We start from the raw sequence: 4,324 nt of genomic DNA, 5'->3' as shown, positions 1-4,324 counted from the left end.
GAGAGAGAGAGAGAGAGAGAGAGAGAGAGAGAGAGAGAGAGAGAGAGGAGAGAACTAAGGTACAAGTGTGAGGGTCAGAGGACAACTTTTGTGACCTGCTTCTTGTCTTTTACCTTGTTGAGACACTTCTTGTTTCTGCTGCTTGCACCATATATTCCAGGCTGGCTGGCATGCAAAATTCTGGAAAACTGTTTCTAACTCATCTCTCTGCATCTGACTTTGTTATATGAGTTCCACGGGTCTCCAGATTAGTACAAAGCATGTCTTTATCTATCTAGCCATCTCCCCAGTGTCCTGTGCTCTGATCCTTAGCCTCTAATCTTATATTCATGTTTCCATTACTCCCTGTTAGAATTTTAGCCCTTCAGTCAAGAATTGTTTGGATTCAAAGAAAAGAAAATCATTTATTCAAGCCCATATAATTAAAGAGAATTTGGGGAGAAATGTGGCAACCAGGTCTGAGAAAGTGCAATCACAAGGCAAGGGTGTTTCCACATCATTGTCCATTCCCAACAGTTCTCTGGGTCTAATTCTAAAAACAACAACAACAACAGTAAAAAACCTTAAGGAGGTCTCCAAAATCTACTGAGCTGGTTCATAATATTCTTCACTCATTAGTACATTTGTAATCACAACAATTGTACTGTATAATTAAAGTGTTCAATTGTGATATCATGGCTAAACTCCAAAAAAGTTCTTGTTTGTCCTACTTGGAGCCTGGGAAACCTGCAAAATATTAAGGAACATCAGATGGTGTTTTCTTTGTCTTCCAACATTCTTTTCTAGCATTAGATTTCATTGGAAGTGTAATAAAGCTAGCCAGAGTGGTGACATAAAAGAAAGTTCTCACTTAGTTGGTACTGGTGGAACTAAGCACTGGTTTCCTCTGTCCATTGATGAGAACCATCATTGGTTCTTTCTGGGTGCTTTTTGTGGATTCCTGAACGACTTCTCTGTTGAGACACTGCACTTGTAGCCTCCTTGGGTCAGAGTAAACCTAAGGGCTCCTTCACTAGAGTATCTCAGCTTTCACATCTTTCTTCTAAGACTGTCTTACTCCCTTAAATTAGCAGCTAAGTTATCAGTAAACCTTCATCAAATAGTCTGATCCCATACTGACACTGTGTCTTCTATTACTTGCCCCAGGTATCACACCTCAGTGGAAGGCCAGACATTTCACAAATGGAGCCTCTGCACTCTGGCATTTGCTGCTTCAAATGTCTCTCTCTCCCTGTTGCATGTTTTGGGTATTTTAGGAAGACAAAAAGATAGACTGCAAAGGGAGTAAAGGGTTAATGTTACAAATTCTGGTTTTCAATATCCTCAGTTAATGTCCCACAGCACCCTCCCTTCACTTGTGGAGATGAATAGTGTCTGTTGGCATGGGGCCCCACTAAAGCTGTCTAAATCCATTTTTACATCCTTTAACACACGAACACATGTGGATCTGACTGCCTGGTTGTTGTTTTTTTTTTTTCTTCCTAAGATTGGGTTAAGACTCCTAAGAGATCTGAAACAGTGGAGTTAATTCTTCTTGTCTGGCAGGTGATGATTAAGTACTTACAGATGAGAGAAAACAGAGGTAAAACCTCTTCCCTTGAATGATGATAGATATCACACTGAGAAATTTTACATCAATTATTTTATTTCTAATGGAACAATGAAGAAGCAGCACCCAGGAATGACAGAGTCGGAATTGTTTAGAGACTCAGGTTATCTGCATCCTGTACTCAGGTATCCTGCCTCCTAGCTCTCTTAGTTGCTGTGTCTTCTTGTCTTAATGCTGGAGAGAGGAAATCTGATTGGTTGATTTCAACATTCACATACAATCAGCTGATCCCAGAGGATGAGTCCCCCAGAATGCTTTGCCAAATACTGAGGTTTCTGGGAGCAAGTTTGGGCAGAATAGAGCAAATAAAGTAGATGAGTCTGACTTTGCTGCCATACTCAGGAATCCCAATAATTTATGTGAATATATTTGCTTTTTAATAACTATAAATTTGAAATTAAATAAAACAGCATTCCAGCCGGACCGTGGTGACACATGCCTTTAATCCCAGCACTTGGGAGGCAGAGGCAGGCAGATTTCTGAGTTGGAGACTGGCCTGGTCTACAGAGTGAGTTCCAGGACAGCCAGGGCTACACAGAGAAACCCTGTCTCAAAAAAACAATAAATAAATAAATAAATAAATAAATAAATAAATAAATAAATAAAACAGCATTCCAAAGTTTTGTTTATATATTAGAATTCAATAACTTTTTTAGAGTCTACCTATATATGCACAGTTATACCTAGCTATTGTTTGATGATTTCATATAAATATAAATATAAATAAATATAAATATAAATATAAATATAAATATAAATATAAATATAAATATAAATATAAATATAAATATAAATATATGGATCCTGGGGATTGATCCTCTTGGACCAGCTGATTGTATGTGAATGTTGGAATCAGCCAATCAGATTTCCTCTTGCCACCATTAAGATGAAAACATGTTGAAAAAACATGGTTTCCTTCCCAACTTCAGATTCTCTTTTCTATTTCAAGCCGGGAGCCTATTTAGTACTGCCAGTATGTGCATGGTGCAGTACCATCTACTGAAGCACCCTCTCAAAGTGGCATCCTTGAAAAAAACTGACTCTCCATCTTCCTGCCAGCAATCAACTACCAAAAGCAACTCAGCTAGGGGTTGGACTTCATGAGCCACCTACATCATCCATGCTGGGATTTTGGCTGGCCTGATCTTGTGCAGGTCTTGCACATGTAGTCACAGCTAGTATTAGCTCATATGTGCAGAAACCTTCTTGTGTCCAGAAGACAACGTTTCACTGCAGTCATCCAGCAGCTCTGGCTCTTACAAGAATTCTGCCCTCTCTTCTGTAATTATTCCTGAACCTTGATTTGGGAGGATTAGATGTGCTCTTTAAAGTTGAGCACTACACGGTCTTTTATTTTCTGCACACTGACCAGTTGTGGGTCTCTGTGTTAATCACCAACTACTACGAAAGAAGCTTCTCTAATAAGGGTTGAGAAGACATGCTGATGGGTATTACTTCATTATTTGTGTGCATGAGATAGATGTGTTGTTGACATTTCTGTGTGGGTGCTCTTGTGGGTAAAGGTACATATGCATGTGTGGTGTGAATGTGTGTGTAGGTCAGGTGTCCTCAAGAACTTTTCTTTTTTCTTTCTTTTTTGAGATAAGGTCTCTTTCATTGGCCTGGAACTCTCCAAATAGCCTAGGCTATATGGCCAGTGAGCCTCAGGAATCTACATGTCTCTCCTTCCCAGTGCTAGGATTATAAGCATGTGCCACCAACCTGCTGGAGAGAAAGAAAGAGCGAGACAGAGAGATAAATTACTGGGGTTTGAGCTCAGGTCTCTATGCTGGTTCATCAAACACATTATTGCCTAAGCTGTCTGCTCATCCCTATATTGCATTTCTTATCTGTAGAATGTGTATTTTTCCCTTGACCAAGAAGTGAAAACTAAGCTGCAGTCTTTCCTTCTTTTTGTGTTGCTTTCTGCCGATTTGGTTTTTATCTGCTACCCCTTATACTTCCAGCATGTCACCACCACACAGAGAACATTGTCATCTATAATTTCTTAAAAGAGAAAGTCAGAATTCCTTTGTGAAACAAAGCTAGGATGCACTGGCTAGGTCATAATGCTTTGTTTTGCTTTTCTTAAATCACCAAACCTGACCTAATGATCCCTAATGGCTCTGCCCCACAGTCCCCAGTAGTGCATAATCCTTTCTCCCACCCACTGAAACCTGGCTTGATTATATCCTGCTGCTCTGCCTACTGCAGTTACTGCCAGCCTGAAAAACTGAGGAATTGTAGGAGTTGTCAGGCCGACAGCACCTTGCTATCCACCTGTCAGTATAATCAGCACCCTTAGTGTGCTGCTTCTTGCTGGAGTTGTAGATCTAGATCCACTGCTCATTCCGACCACCCTCTCTTCCCACCGCACTCTCTAGTGCAAGGGACATACATTTATCTCCTAAGAGTCAGTAGATCACAGTCTGACCACACAAGATGAGTGTGCTGACCCACAGTTGCATAAGTGTGAGAAATGAGATTTGCAGTGGTTTCTCCACGGGAACAGAATTCACCTTACTCATTTGACCAATAAATCACAAAACCAGCTAATTCATTGAACTCTAAAGTAGAAATACCTTGTCTTTGGCAAAATAGCTAGTGGTTTTTATTTAGGATTTTAAAAGAACAAAGAAGAAGAAGAAGAAGAAGAAGAAGAAGAAGAAGAAGAAGAAGAAGAAGAAGAAGAAGAAGAAGAAGAAGAAGAAGAAG

The 4,324-nt window shown here is 39.9% G+C and overlaps 1 protein-coding gene across 7 annotated transcripts in view; it reads left to right on the top strand.

Moving 5' to 3' along the window:
* The window catches only part of Frmpd4 (FERM and PDZ domain containing 4), a 992,697-nt gene that overhangs the window by 934,010 nt on the left and 54,363 nt on the right, over positions 1–4,324 (top strand). The window lies entirely within an intron of this gene.

Source organism: Grammomys surdaster, unplaced genomic scaffold, assembly GCF_004785775.1.
Source record: "Grammomys surdaster isolate TR1022 unplaced genomic scaffold, NIH_TR_1.0 131, whole genome shotgun sequence".
NCBI classification, from domain to species: Eukaryota; Metazoa; Chordata; class Mammalia; order Rodentia; family Muridae; genus Grammomys; species Grammomys surdaster.
The sequence above is the reverse complement of the archived record's forward strand: the minus strand, read 5'-3'. Positions and strand labels throughout refer to the sequence as shown.